Source organism: Carlito syrichta, unplaced genomic scaffold (assembly GCF_000164805.1).
Source record: "Carlito syrichta isolate Samal-C Ts95f unplaced genomic scaffold, Tarsius_syrichta-2.0.1 Scaffold303563, whole genome shotgun sequence".
NCBI classification, from domain to species: domain Eukaryota; kingdom Metazoa; phylum Chordata; class Mammalia; order Primates; family Tarsiidae; genus Carlito; species Carlito syrichta.
In genome coordinates this window covers 18554-34948 of record NW_007247659.1, presented here as the reverse complement: position 1 = coordinate 34948, position 16395 = coordinate 18554, and positions in this window count along the sequence as shown.

The following is a 16395-nucleotide window of genomic DNA, read 5'->3' as shown; positions in this document are numbered from 1 at the left end:
TTTGCTTAACATTTACATAACATAACATGGTCATTATGGGACAACAAAAGCCAAACTTAACGAAGTTTTAAATATGAATGCTGCAAACACATACAGTGAATGTGGGGTAGAAAATCATATACTAATTCTGGAAATTTATAAATTATCACAAGCTTATTATAGCAAGGCAGTTACTTTTATAAAATTCTTTGTTCCCTGCAGGTTTACATAGCCACTGCGTGTAAATTATCACTGGGATAAAAACCGGTGATAGAGAGCAGCTGGCGCCTCTGAGTCTGCTGCCACCTTGTAGGAATGTCTGAAAGGGGCTTATCACTTTATCATTTACATCCTGTTGTAAAAGCATAAGTTAGCCTGCTAATCTGGGGCTGACAATGCTTAACCCAAGAATTCTAAATACAAACACTGCTTAAAACCCGACATATGCCTAATTCTACAGGGTCTGAGGTAGGATTTAAAGTACTAAGATTTCATAAAATACATGAGGTAGGAATACACAAAATATATAGTAAACATGAGGTGGGGATATATGAAATATAGTGAACTCAATGCTACTTTTACAGCAAATAAGTTTCTTGGTTTCTTGGGTCTCTCAACAGCATGCTCTTAACCTAAATCTATTGTTGTCCTCTCAGTACTAGTATACTTTCCCATCAACAGTGCAGAAATGTTCCCTTTTCCTGTGTCCTCTCCAGCATCAATTGTTTTTTGAGTTATTCATAATGGCCATCATGACTGGAGTTAGATTATATCTCAGTGAGTTTTTTATTTGCATTTTTTTGATGATCAGTGAGGTTGAGCATTTTTTTCATGTATCTGTTGGCTAATCATATGTCTTCTTTAGAGAAGTGTCTATTCAGATCGTTTGCCCACTTTTTCATAGAGCTGTTTGTTTTTTTTCTTTTTGGCATGTTTGAGCTCCTTGTAGAACTTGGATGTTAGACCTTTACAGATATAAAGTTGGCAAATATTTTGTCCCATTCTGTGGGCTGCCTCCTTGCTCTCTTGATGGTTTCTTTGGCTTTGCAGAAACTTTTAGTTTGATGAGGTCCCACTTGTCAATCTTCTCTTATGGTATGGGCATCTAGGGTTTTGATCAGGAATTGGTTTCCAGTTCCAATTTCCATAAGTGTCTACTGCATTATCTAAGGTTCTTTTTTTTTGTGAGTTGGAGTCTCATTCTGTTGCCCAGACTGGAGTGCAGTGGCCGCTCCCGGCCACTGCAGCCTTGACCTGCTGGGCTCTGGCGATCCTTCCACCTCAGCCTTCCAAGTAGCCGGAATTACAGGCATGCGCTACCACACCCAGCTGATTTTTTTATTTATTATAGAGATGAGGTCTCACTGCCCAGGCGGGTCTCGAACCCGCAGGCTCAGGCAATCCACTCACTTCAGCCTCCCAAAGGTACAGGATTACAGGCTGAGCCACTGAGCCCGGCATCTAAGGTTCTTATAGTTTGAGGTCCTAGCTAGAGCAATGAGACAAGAGAAAGAAATCAGGGGTATCCAAATAGGAAAAGCGGAAGTCAAGTTATCCCTCTTTGCTGACAATGATTCTATACCTTGAAAATTCAAGAGAATCTGTTAAAAACCTTTTTTCACTGATAAAGGACTTTGGCAAAGTAAGAGGATACAAAATCAACACACAAAAGACAGTCACATTCTTATACACCAACAACAAGCAGGCAGAGAAACAAATAAAAAGCACAATCTCATCCACAATAGCCATACACAAAAAAGAAATACCTTGGCAACTTCCTAACCAGAGAAGGAAAAGTCCTTTACAACCAAAACTACAAAACATTGCTCAAAGAAATCCAAGAAGACACAAACAAATGGAAAAAAACATTCCATGCTCCTGGACTGGAAGACTCAGTATTGTCAAGATGTCCATCCTGCCCACGGCAGTCTATAGATTCAATGCAATACCCATTAAATTAGCAACATCATACTACTCAGACCTGGAAATGACAATACAGAAATTAATATGGAAATATAAATGGCCATGAATAGCCAAAACAATTCTCAGCAAAAGAAACAAAGTGGCAGCCATTACACTTCCAGACTTTAAACTATATTATAAGGCTACAATAATCAAAACAGCCTGGTATTGGTACTAAAACAGGCATATAGACAAATGAAACAGGATAGGGATCCCAGAAGCAAAACCTCAATTTCTCAACCATCTCATCTTTGACAAAGTTTCCACTAACAACCACTGGGCAGAAGAGTACTTATTCAGTAGATGATGCTGGGAAAACTGGCTGATCACATGAAGAAGATTAAAACAAGACACCTACCTATCACCATACACAAAAATCAACTCTAAATGGATCAAAATTTTGCTCATTTATGACAATATCTGATGTAAGAAAGGTGATATTTTGGCCAAAATACCTTTTGTAAATTTAGATATTTTAAAGTGCCTTTAGAACTGAGTAGAGAATATAAGATAATAACAAGAAATAAAATTAAGTATCACATTTTCTTATCCTGAGTCTCTGTTTTTTAAGAAAAATAATGATATAGTGATATTTAGATATTGTGGATACTTATTCTATATTATCTTATATACATTGAAAATAACTTGTCAGTCACTTAGTTTTTGCTTTCCACCTTTTAAATAATTTTTCTAGGTTGAAGTGTTAATTTTTCTTTTGTCAAATATAGTATTTTTTCTATGATTTATACTCTTGCATGTTGTTAAGAAATATTTATTTACTCAAAAGACCTAAAAAATCATCTTTTGTAATACCTATATTCCCTGACAATGCTGATGCAGCATGACAATTTTTTTCAAAAGAGAAGAAGTGAGAAGCCATATGCAAATATTTTTAAATGTTTTCAATAATTATTTGTGGGGCAAGTATCCTAAGATTGTTATTTGTATAAGTAATACAAATAAAATGAATACTTATTATATATTAATACTAAGAACAATATAGAAGAGGTTAGGTAAAATCTTGAGGGTTATATTTGAAATGTGTATACCTAACAGACTAATATATATATATATATATATATATATATATATATATATATATATATATTTTTTTTTTTTTTTTTTTTTTTTTGAGTTGAAGTCTCTGTCACCCAGACTGGAGTGCAGTGGCCACTCCTGGCCATCGCAGCCTCGACCTGCTTCCGCCTCAGCTTTCCGAGTAGCCAGAATTAGAGGTGCACACTACCACACCCGGCTAATTTTCTGATTTTATTGTAGAGATGAGGTCTCACCTGCCCAGGCGGGTCTCGAACCCGTGGGCTCAGGCAATCCACTCATCTCAGTCTCCCAAAGGCGAGGGCTTACAGGCCGAGCCACCGAGCCCAGCTACAGACTAATATTTAATCTATCTATCATCTAGTTAGCTAGCTAGCTGTTAATTTGTATCATCTATCTATCTTTGCCCTGGTTCTGTCAACTGAAAATTCTAATAACATTGGCCAGTCCAGTAAAAACAAGCTTTTCTAGGTTTGGATTGTGGTTTTACAATACTTTTTTGATATGAAAATCTAGGACTTCTTGGAGAAATAACTGATTTCAGGTCTAGAACAGGAAATCTACAAGACAAGCTTGAAACAGATATATTTAGCTGTACCATGTGTTTGGAATTACCAAATTCACGTTATGGGAAACTCTACAGTCAAAACACCTGGTTCTTCAACAAGTGGATTAGAATAAAGTGAGAAGACTCTCAAGAGATTCTGCAGACTAATGAAGACTTAAAATGCATAAATTACAAAAATGTATAATTTTGTACATTTGCAAGAGAGTAATTATTTAAAGGTTGAGATCACAGTTTTTGTCCAAGATTTGAAGACTCTAATTGAAATGGGACACATGCATGGACTTATGGAGCTGCTATCAATAGGTGTTTCTTGATCTTGGTGATGATTACAATTCTTATGAGGTGATTCACTGCATATTAGCTGTGAACAACAAACATATGTTTGTTGTGGTGTTACTATATCAATATTTCATACTGAAATCAAATAATTAAAATTTATTTTGGGACACATAAAATATTGTGAAAGTCTGTGCTCTCTAGAAATCATAGCCTTAAGCAAGGATTAAGTGTTAATCATTTATTTGGGGAGGATGTGATCCTAGTATGGAAAAGATAAAAGAGATACAAGATTGCATGGTATATGATGCAGTGTGATGAGTTATGGTGCCGACCACTACTCCCTGATGATTAGCTAAAGACATGATTGTCTACACAGAAAACCGTCTGAAGTTCTACCAAAACACTCCTGGAAGTGATACTAGATTTTATTTAGCAAGGCTGAAAAAGACAAGGTTAATATGAAAACATCAATTGCTTTTTTTATATACTAACCACGAACAATTAGAATTAAAAGTTATTTGTTTGTTGAGTTAGGGTCTCATTATGTTGCTCAACTTCTTGGGCTCAGGTGATCCTTCTGCCTCAGATTCCCAAGTAGCTGGGACTATAGGTGTGAGCCACCACTTCCTGCTAATTTTTTATGTTTTATAGAGATGTGGTCTCTGTGTGTTGCCCATGCTTGTTTTCAACTCCTAGGTTCAAGCAAACCTCATGTCTCAGCCTTCCAAAGTGCTGGGTTTACAGTTATGAGCCACTGCACCTCACCTAATCTTATATTTTATAGCATCAGAAAAGGTGAAATACTTAGGTTTGAATCTAACAAAGTAAGTTCAGGAGATTATCAGAAGGCTACAAACACGGAGGAAAGAAATCAAAGTGCTCCAAATAATTACAGTGATATAACATGCTCATGGATTGAAAAACAGAATATTATTAATAAGTTAATTCTTCTCAGTTTCATTCTATACATTCAATGTAATCCCAACCAAATTCTAGCAAGTTTTTATGTAGATAATGACAGAGTAATTTTAAAATTTGTAAAGAGAGGTAAAGGCAAAAGAATGGCCAAAATAATTTTGAAAAAGAACAAAGTCAAAAGACTCACATTACTCAATTTCAAAACTTTTCATAATGTCACAATAACCAAGACAGAATAGTATTGGAAACATGATAAATACATGAATCAGTGGAAGAGAATAGAAAGCCAATATCACCACTGGTTATCTACAAGGGCCAAAAGGTCAATAAACCTAGTTTCTTGCCCTCCACCCCTTCTGAGGGTCCCTTTACCTCAATCTTTGGACAATCACATGTTGTAAGAGACTACTCTGTCATGCAACCCTGTCAAAATATTGCCTAATAAAGCATGTGAGAAGACAACAATAGATTTAGGTTAAGAGCATGCTATTGAGAGACCCAAGAAACCAAGAAACTTATTTGTTGCAAAAGTAGCGTTTAGTTCACTATATTTCATATATCCCCACCTCATGTTTACTATATATTTTGTGTATTCCTACCTCATGTATTTTATGAAATCTTAGTACTTTAAATTCTACCTCAAATGAAATCTTAGTACTTTAAATCCTACCTCAGACCCCGTAGAATTAGGCATATGTCGGGTGCTGGGTCGTGACCAATAATGGCGTAAGCAGTGTTTGTATTTAGAACTCTTGGGTTAAGCATTGTCAGCCCCAAATTAGTAGGCTAACTTATGCTTTTACAACGGGATGTAAATGACAAAGCGATAAGCCCCTTTCAGACATTCCTACAAGGTGGCAGCAGACTCAGAGGCGCCAGCTGCTCTCTATACCGGTTTTTATCCCAGTGATAATTTACACGCAGTGGCTATGTAAACCTGCAGGGAACAAAGACTTTTATGAAAGAAACCGCCTTGCTATAATACGCTTGTGATATTTTATAAATTCCCAGAATTAGTATATGATTTTCTACCCCACATTCACTGTATGTGTTTGCAGCATTCATATTTAAAACTTTATTAAGTTTGGCTTTTGTTGTCCCATAATGACCATGTTATGTTATGTAAATGTTAAGCAAACAAGGTTTCCTAAGCATACCTTGGGATGGAAACTTAAAGGGCTAATGTAACCCTTTGCCTGCCGGCTCAGGTTACTTCATACGCAGGGACTGCATGGACCTAACTTATCTAACATTCCACTCGGCCCATTAAGTGGGTTTCTGTCAATCACGGGCAGCACCCACCAATACCAAGTGTTCCCGTACCCATTAGGAGAAATTACCCAATCATGTAAAATCAAGTTTAAAGTTCTTTCCCCTCCCTCTGTAATTGTGCATAAAAACTGCTTGCCATTATGAATCAAGGCTCTCATCCCTGAAGCTGCTGCTTCGGGCGTGAGCCCAGACTCGAGCCTGAATAAAGACCCTCGTGTGTTTGCATCGGAGCTGGCTCTTTGTGGTCTCTATCTCTTTCATTAGAGTCCCGGGTTCAACACATGTTGTGCTTTACTTTCCCTCATTGTCATATGTTTTTCTCAATGAATCCCAAAGTTTGTTAAACTTCTACACAGACCAAAATAAATAGACTATCATATCATACTCATGGATTGGAAGATAAGCCAAAGCAATTTACAGAACAAATTCAATCTCTATCAAAATTATGAAAGTCTTTTTCTAAAAAATGTAGAAGCTAATCTTCAAATAAGTAGAAAATTACAAGGGACCCTAAATGACTGAAACAATCTTGAAGAAAAAAAAAACAAATTTAGAGGACTCATGCTTCTCAATTTCAAAACGTACTTAGAAACAAGATGACAGACTAGGACACATACACATACACATACAGAGAGAGAGAGAGAGAGAGAGAGAGAGAAAGTTTTGAATCACCCACATCACCTCCACTTCATACTGCAGGCAACGTAGCACAAAGGAAGACACCATTGCTTAAGGGAAGGAGAAGGATATAAATGTAGGACTTTGTCTTGGAACAAGTATCAGGTCCACCATGGTAACACCCAGCACTGGGAAAAGTCATACCCACTGACCTAAGGCTGGCGCCCCTGGCTGGAATTTCTAGACCCACCTTGGTATCAGACTGGAACCCAAGGCCCTAGTGAGCCAAACTTAAACTCAAGCCCCTATCACCACTGCTTGACTACAAGGGCCACAGGCACCCAATAAACCTAATGGCAGGCATACCATAGCTGCCACTGGCCTTGGGCAGGCTTCGTGATACACAGATATCCCTGGTCAGGAACATTTTGTGAGACCAAAAGCTGCATCAAACTCAGTGGTTATGGAATTTCTTCAGTGGAAGTCTGGGTTTAGGGCATACCCCTAGTGCCGCAACAGTGAAATGGTCACAAGCTTAGAAATTCCACGAGTAGACACGCTCTGACTTTCTGGGGAGGTTTACTGCTGAAAGATACTTCCAAACAAAACTAGAGTGTGAAGATTGTATTAGGTCCCTAATTCAATGTGCAAAGATCAACACATAGCCACAAGAATTTTTTAAAAATCAAAATGTTATGATGTCACCAAACAGACGAAATAAGGCCCCACTGACCCAAAACATATGAAAATGAAATAACTACCTGACAAAACATTCAAATGCCTATTTTAAGGAAGCTCAGAGAGCATCAAGAAAATAGAGGAAAAAAATTCAAAACCTTGTCCGAGAAATTTAAGAAAAAAATTGAAATTTTAAAAAAGGAAATCATGAACCTGAAAAGTACAATGCACTGAATATAAAATCCAATAGCAATCATCAACAGCATAATTGATCCAGCAGAGGAAAAAATTATGAACTCAAAGACAGATTATTGGAAAATATACAGCAAATGGGGAAAAATGAAACCAAAATGCAAAAATGTTTTAAAAGCTTATAAGTTTTAAGAGATAACATCAAGAGAACAAATACATGGGTTATCAGTGTACAAAAGGAAGTGGAGAATGAAAAAGGTATAGAAAAATTATTCAAATAACAGCAGAAAACTTCCTAAATATGGAAGAAGATGCAAATATCTATGTATGAGAATGTAAAAGATCAATCAGATTTAATTCAAATAAAATACTCTATTCCATAATATAATCAGTCACAGATCAAGACAAAACCAAGATTCAGGAAGAGACATCATAAAATGATGGTTGGAAAACTCTTCTTCACCAAAATTTGGAAGCAAACCAAGAATGAAGAAGACAGAAAATTTGGTAAGAAGGAAGCCATCGAAAGAAAACCACAAATGGATGTCCTTGAACAAGAGCTCCATATGAGGCCCACAGAACACAAAGCTGAAGCGTTGTGAGGTTTGGAATGCATATAAAACCATTTGAGCGGGGGAGAAGTTGCACATATAAGCATAATTTTTAAATAAGACACCTACTAACTATAGGAAAAACAAACAATAAATGAAGAAATATTTGTATAAACATATTATTACTAAATACATACCAGAAAAATAGTTCAATGTAATTAAGTCTGAAGAGTAGTACCAAATTTATAAGTACATTGCAGATATCCTCAATGTTGCTGTCTTTGCCTGGCCCTGCATGTTGCTGAAAATGTCAGGCTCTAACTATGAGAGCAGCAAAAAGAATTTCTTCAAGGAGGAAATAGATGATGAAGAAAGTGTGATTTTTACATTTCTTCCAGTTAAAGATGAATCAGATATAGAAAAACAAATGGAACCAAGTGTTTCTTCAACTTCTGATGTCAAACTAAAGAAGCCCAAGAAACAACAAAGTTTATCTACCTCGGTGGGATGAACCATTCGAAGCTCACCCAAAAGCTAGGTGGAAAATCCTAGTCCTTCCCTTGCCTACCATTTTGCCTCTCACTACTAGGGAATGTTGAGACACTTTGTGGAATTGGTGCCATCAACTCAATTTGAGTACCAGTGGCAAGATAATCTGTTTATCTGAATCTCCAGAGGCAAAACATGAACAAAAGCATGATATTCCTGCAACATCACAGAAGACCAAATTACAGCCACAGTCATGGGAACACAAGGCAGTGATCAAGAGAGCAAGGCTTCAGAAAAGTAAGATGAATGAAAGGCATTAGAGACTACTACAGTTGCAGCGATAACTTCAGCTGAGGAAGTCATGCTGGCAGCATGTACAAGGATTGCTGCAAGAGTCATTCAGCCTAAGGCTGTGACTTCATGGTGCATGTCTGCTTCTGTCAAGGCCTTTTTGATGCCGGCCGCTGGTGTCAGGTGGTGGGTATGTGGTCCATGGCAGACTTCTCCCAGCAGATGCAAAGGGCTGGGTTTATTTGGGGTTTCACGCAGGTCAGGCCTGGGTACCTGCCACTACCTAGAGGATGATCTCTGTCTTCCTGTTGTCAGCCTGCACTTTCCCATCCTCACGCCTAGAAGACAATATATTATGTCCTGACTGTGCTAAGAGGAATAAGAAGATCATGAAAAGATTAGTGACAATTAGGAAGAAGCAACCTGGTTTGAGAACAATGTAGAAGACTAGAGTATGCCACCTCGAAATAGGTATTATTTTGAGCTGAAGGGAACTTCAAAGAAACAGATCCAAGAAAAGCTCTCTCTCCTACTATTTGCCAAAAAAGAGGACATCAATTTACAAAAGTCTCTTGTCCACTGTCTACCAGGAAGGACAAATGGTGAAGACCCCATAGCTAAAATGACTTGCATGCCAATAATTGCTGTGCTGTGTCCTAACTTTCCTCAGTATCTCCTGTTACCTTAAGTACAAACTTAATAAATATTTAGCTATACAGGAAAAAAAAGTACTATGAATAAAATAGGAAAGGGCAATAGTATGCCATTTTCTCTAAAAATTATTTGATATTTTTAAACCATGCATAAATGGCTTTGATTTTTAAAGTATTGAAATGAAAACTACAAATATAGCTAAATCATCCCAGTGATAGAAGTACAATCGAAAAATTTATTTTTGTTAAAACCTACTACAAATTTACTGTAATTTTTACATGAATTTATATTTTTACTTACTGCAATAGCATTAATATATACTTGAAAAATATGTATATGAAATCAAAGCGTTCTTTGTTGAGATGATAAGGAATGACAAGGAATACTTACTGTTCATGTGGTTCCACACTGTGGGTTTCAGAAGTTGGGAACTTCAGTCTAATTCTTAGCTAACATAAGATCATTTGGAATTCACCCACTTTTTTTTTCAAGGTAGCTGCTAAGGACATTTCAGGACAGTTCTGCTCAGAGGGAAGATTGAGGATGCTAGTTAATGCTCAAGTTCTGAGCAGAAAATAAAGAGAGCAGATATTGGAAGAACCAGAGCACCCATACAAGGAGGCTTGGGAATGCAGAGCAAAGGAAAACAGTAAAAGTCCAGCTGAGAAGGACCATCGAGGTGCTCAGAGTCAGTCGGAAAAGACTGGTGGAAGTATTGCCCTGCCCTACTAAATTCTCTGAAAATCCACTAACTCCTGAACAATTGGAAGCCTGCTCTGCCCCCAGGTTCCAGGATTACACTGACAATGGCAGTCAGAGATCTTCCTCCAGGAAAGGTGAACTGTGTGACCAGCTGTACAGCAATGCCACTCACCTCTTCTAGGCCCAGGCTGAGAATATGGGTGCCATACATGCTGCCCAGCAACAAGGACACTGCCCTGCACAGTGATTATCTCCTGGCAAATCACTACATCACCAGGCCACCCATGAACTTCCACCACAATCCGTGCTGACTCTGGCAAGCACAGGGGTCCAGGAGGCCATCACAGAGTAGTGGTCTCCCTGGATAGCTGGTGTTCAGCACGGGCCATCCATAAGAAAAGTAGTTGGGCAGCCATCGAAAGTCCTCCATGTGACAAAGGGAACATAGGGACAGTCCTGTTTGTCAAGGGAGGCAGTGCCAAAGCCTGAAAACATACTTGGAGAAGGGACCATCTCTCACACACCACCATCCTCCCCCGTGCACAATTGCAAACCCAATGGTTGCTCTTCCTGCTGAAGCCTGGGAAGCTTCACAGAAAAAAAAAGCCAGTGCCTGCACTTTTGCAGCACCTCCAATTCCTCCAATGCTAACTGTGTGTGGGAGGAAGATGATATTCCTGATTTACCAGGTGCTGCTGCCCCAGATGGAGAACAGAGACCAAGAGCGGTAAGCCTACCTGCCAGCTCCTATTCTTAAGTGCCATCTATTGAATGACAGCCTGAACTACACCACAAAACAAAAATTCATCACCTCAGCAAGCATTGGCTGAGAATGTACCCATCTGCAGCCAGGGAACCATACAGAGGCATGGTGCTCTGAAAGCATTTAGTAGCAAAACCCACTGACCATGCACAACATACACTGTAGTCATATCCACAAGGGGACAAAGAAGAAAAAGTCAAAGTACCCCAACCAAATAATAGCAAATTGGGGGGGGGAAAAATCAAAAGCTCCCTCAAATGAGAAGGAACCAGCACAATAACTCTGGCAACATAAAAAGCCAGAGTGTTTCATCACTTCCAAAGGATTAATCCACCTCTCCAACAATGGAATGAAATGTCACAAATTATAGCTATAGAATTCAGAATATGGATGCCAAAAAACTCAGCAAGATCGAAGAGTAAGAGGGGACTCCAAAACATAGAAACTACAAAAACAATCCAAGTATTGAAAAAGGACATGTCAACTGAGAAGGAAGCAAAATAAATTAAATCTGGAATTGAAGAATTCACATCAGGTATTTCAAAACATAGTGGTAAACCTTAACAACAGTCTAGACCAATCTGAAGAAAGAATTTCACATCTTTTTTCTTTATTTTTATTTTTTTTTTATTTTAAGGATGTAGGGTACAATTCATGGTTATATACACAAATGATCATTATGCAAGTATCCTTGTTGATGAGGTATGTCCCTCTTCCCTTCCCTGGAAGTTTCCCACAATTGCCAATTCCTTTCTGATAGTATTATGATAATTGTTCAAGGTCTACTTATGAGTGAGAACATGTGGTACTCAGTTCTTTGTTTCTGTGAGAGATCACTGAGTATTATTGACTCTAAGTCGGTCCAAGTTCCAGCGATATTCATAATTTTGTCCTTCTTTATGGCTGCATGATATCCCATCATGTATATGTATCACACTTTTAAAAAATCCAGTCCTCTTTCGATGTGCAGCACAGTTGGTTCCATGTTTTTGCTATTGTGAATAATGCTCCAGTAAGTGTAGGTATCTTTTTACTAAAGTGATTTGAGTTCCTCTGGGTATATTCCCAGAAGGGGAATTGTGGGGTCATATGGAAATGTGATTTTTAGATCTTTTAGGAATTGCCAAACTGTTTTCCACAGAGGTTGTACTAGTTTACACTACCACCAATAGTGTAGAAGTGTTCCCTTTCCCCACATCCTCTCCAGCATCTGTTGTTTTGTAAGTTATTGATTATGGCCATCCTGACTGGAGTTAGATGGTATCTCAGTGTGGTTTTAATTTGTATTTCTTTGATGATTAGTGGGGCTGAGCATATTTTCATGTATCTGTTGGCTCCTTGTATGTCTTCTTTTGAGAAGTGTCTATTCATGTATTTAACCCACTTCTGGGTAGGACTGTTTGTTTTTTTCTTTTTGGCGAGTTTGAGTTCCTTGTAGATCCTAGATGTTAGGCCTTTGTCAGATATACAGTTGACAAATATTTCTTCTCATTTTGTGGGCTGTCTCCCCACTCTCTTGATGGCTTTGCAGAAGTTTTTCAGTTTGATAAGATCTCACTGTCTATTTTATCTCTTATGGCATGGTCACTTGGGGTTTTGATTGGGAATTGGTTTTCAGTTCCAATTCCCATAAAGCTTTCTCCTACATTTTCTAAGGTTCTTATAGTTTGAGGTTTTATGTTTAGGTCTTTGATCCATTTAGAGTTGATTTTTGTGTGTAGTGATAGGAAGGGGTCTTGTTTTAATCTTCCGCTTGTGGTCAGTCAGTTTTTCCAGCACCATTTACTGAATAGACTCTCCTTTCCCCTGTGGTTGTTGGTGGAGGCTTTGTCAAAGATGAGTTGGTTGAGAAATTGAGGTTTTGCTTCCAGGATTTCTACCCTGTTCCATTGGTCTATGTGCCTATTCTTGTGCCAATACCAGGTCATTTTGATTATTGTAGCCTTACAATAAAGTTTAAAGTCTGGAAGACCTATACCTCTGCTTTATTTCTTTTGCTGAGGATTGTTTTGGCTATTCATGGTCATTTATATTTCCATATGAATTTCTGTATTGCCATTTCCAAGTCTGAGAAGAATGATGCTGGTAATTTAATGAGTATTGAGTTAAATCTGTAGATTATCTTGGGTAAGATGGACATCTAAAAAATGCTGATTCTTCCAATCTATCAGCATGGAATATATTTTTCCATTTGTTTGTGTCATATTTGATTTCTTTGAGCAGACTTTTCGTTGTTAATGGGATTGTGCTTTTTTTGGGGGGTGTTGTTTGCTTATAGTTGGTGTATAGGAATGTGACTGTCTTTTGTACATTTATTTTATACACTGAAAATATGCCAAAGTCCTTTATCAGTGAAAGGAGGTTTCTGACAGATTATCTTTTGGGTTTTTGTCATATAGGATCGTGTTGACTGCAAACAGGGATAACTTAACTTGCTCTTTTCCAATTTGGATACTCCTGATTTCTTTCTCTTGTCTGATTGCTTTAGCTAGGATTTCCAAAATTATGTTTAACAGAAGGAGTGAGAGCGGGCATCTTTGTCTTGTTCCAGTTTTCAGGGGAAATGCTTTCAATTTCTGTCTGTTTAGCAGTATGTTAGCTGTGGATTTGTCATAGATGGCTCATACTATTTTGTGGTATGCCTAGGTGTTCGAGGGTTTTTGTCAAGAAGGAATGCTGAATTTTATTGAACGCTTTTTCCTTGTCTAATGATATAATCATGTGGCTCTAATTTTTGCTTGTGTTGATAAATTTATGTATTTAATTATGTTTATGGTCTTGTGGGTGTTGAACTGGCCCTGCATCTCAGGGATGAAGCTTACTTGGTCAGTGGATGATTTTTGAGGTGTGTTGTTGGATTCTGTTTGCTAGAATCTTGTTGAGAATTTTGGCATCTATGTTCATCAAGGATATTGGCCTGTAGTTCTCTTTCTTCTTTGGACCTTTACCCAGTTTGGGTATCAGTGTGATGTTAGCTTCATAAAATGAGTTGGGGAGAGTTCCATCTTTGGTGATTGCCTGAAATACTTTCAATAGGATTGGTATTAGCTCCTCATATGTTTGGAGAATTCTACTGGAAAGCCATCTAGTCCAGCACTATTTTTTTTGTAGGCAGTTTCCTTATGACAGAGTAAATTTCCCGGGTTGTTATTGGTCCATTTAGGGTCTCAATTTCTGTTTGTTTCAACCTGGGGTGGTTGTGTGATGTTAGAAAGTCCTCCATTTCATTTAGATTTTCAAGTTTTTTCTATACAAGTGTACATAGTAATCTCTGACAATCTTTTGTATTTCTTTGGGGTCAGTTGTAACTTGATCTTTTTGCATTTCTGATTATGTTTATTTGGACATTTTTCCTTTTGTCTTGATCAACTTGGCTAGGAGTACATCAGTCTTGTTTATCCTTACATAGAATCAGCTTTTGGTTTCATTGATTTTTTTCTATTATATCTTTGTCTTCTATGTCCCGTATTTCGGCTTTTATTTTGGTGATCTGAATTCTTCTGCTGAAGTTGCAGTTTTGGTGGTTTTGCTTTTCCAGCTTCCTTAGGTGATTTGTTAGGTTGTTAACTTATGATCTTTTCATTTTCTTCATGTGTGTTCATAGAGTTCTGAATTCCCCTCTTACTACTGTTTTCATGGCATCTCAGGGATTTTCGTAAGATGTTTCTTCATTTTCATTTGTTTCCAGGAATCACTTAATTTCTGCTTTGATTTCCATGTTGACCCAGGAGTTGTTCAGCATCATGCTGTTTAGTGTCCATGTCTTTGTGAGTTTTGAGGAAACTTAGTTGGTGTTGATATTTATTTTTATTTCAGTGTGGTCTGAGAAGGTGAATGGCAGCATTTCAATCTTATGAAATTTCTTTATGCTTCATTTGTGGCCAGTGATGTAGTTGATCTTAGAGTACGTTTCATGTGGTGATGAGTAGAATGTATATTCTGTGGCTGTTGGGTGGAGTGTTCTGTAGGTATCTATTAACTCCATTTGGCCAAGTGTCAAGTTTAGGTGCTTGATCTCCTTGTTGATTTTTTGTCTCAATTATCTGTCTAGGGCTGTTAGTGTGGTATTTAAGTCCCCAGCTCTGATAGTGTTAGAGTCAATACCCTTTTTAAAATTTACATAAAAGTTGCTTTATGAAAGTTGGTGCTTCTATGTTGGGTGCATATATGTTTAGGATGAATATTTCTTGTTGATGGGTTGAATCTTTTATCATTATGTAGTGACCTTCTATATCTTTTACAATTTTTGATAGCTTAAAGGGTATTTTGTCTGATATTAAGATCATAACTCCTGCTTCCTTTGTGTTCCGTTTGCCTGTAATTTTGTTTTCCTTTCTCTTACTTTGAATCTGTGTATGTCCTTTCGGGTGAGATGAGTCTCTTGGAGACAATATATTGTAGCTTCATGATATTTTATCCAATTTGCCATTCTATGTCTTTTCAATGGTGCATTTGGTCCATTCACATCAGATTAATTATTGAGATGTGAGAGTTTATCCCTATCATGAGGTTCTTATAGAGTTTGTTGTTGTTGTTGTTTGTTTGTTTATTTGTTTATTGGTTATTTTTTGATGTGGGGATTGCTTTAAGTGTGTTTTCAATCTTTTTACTGTATTATTTATTTTTTTGAGTTGGAGTCTCACTCAGTCACCCAGACTGGAGTGCAGTGGCCGCTCCCGGCCACCGCAGCCTCGCTGCTGGGCTCTGGCTATCTTTCTGCCTCAGCCTTCTGAGTAGCCGGAATTACAGGTATGCGCTACCACGCCCGGCTGATTTTTTTATTTATTGTAGAGATGAGGTCTCGCTGCCCAGATGGGTCTCGAACCCATGGGCTCAGGCAATCCACTCACCTCAGCCTTCCAAACGCGCAGGATTACAGGCTGGGAAGGATTTTAATTCTCCAATGCTGATGAAACTTAGCTGGATAGGTAATTCTCATTTTTTATCTTTGAGAATCTTGAAGATTAGACTCTAATATCTCCTAGTCTGAAGTGTTTCTGTATATGTCTGCTGATATTCTAATTGACCTTGCCCAGTATGTAGTCTGACCATTTCTCTTGCTGTCTTTAGGATTTTTTTCCTTTTATACCTACTTTGTGTAAGCAAATTCCTGTCTAGGAGATGGTGTTCTCATTTGATGTCTTGCAGGGGTCTCTGGATCTCTTGTGTTTGAATGCTCACATCTCTGATGAGATGAGGGAAACTTTCTTGGATAATTTCATGGAATGTTTGTTTCAGGGTGGCCTCTGTCTCACTGTCTGCCTCAGGAATTCCAATTAATCTTAGGTTTGACTTCTTGATATAATTGATCATTTCTTGGTGATTTTGTTTTGTCTTATGAAGATTTTTTCCTATGTTTTTAACAGTTTGGGTTAGTTCCATATTTTGGTCCTCAAGTTCTGAGATTCTTTCTTTTACTTGGT